The sequence below is a fragment of the Mus pahari genome, chromosome 10 (genome assembly GCF_900095145.1).
Source record: "Mus pahari chromosome 10, PAHARI_EIJ_v1.1, whole genome shotgun sequence".
NCBI lineage: Eukaryota > Metazoa > Chordata > Mammalia > Rodentia > Muridae > Mus > Mus pahari.
The window spans coordinates 90,527,619-90,527,820 of NC_034599.1; positions in this window are offsets into that span (position 1 = coordinate 90,527,619).

Here is a 202-nt window from a genome sequence, read left to right on the forward strand (position 1 = left end):
GAAGAGCGATGCAGTCTGTTCTACATGCAGCATAATGCCAGTACAATGATTAAATCTTCAACATTACAAAATATTAAGATATCTTTAAAAACACATTTTCAAAAGCATATTTTAATTTTTTGAATTTTAATTCAAGTACAAGTCAGCTAGTTAACATAAACAGAACATAAATGCACATAATTTGCAGCCATGTACAAAAAAA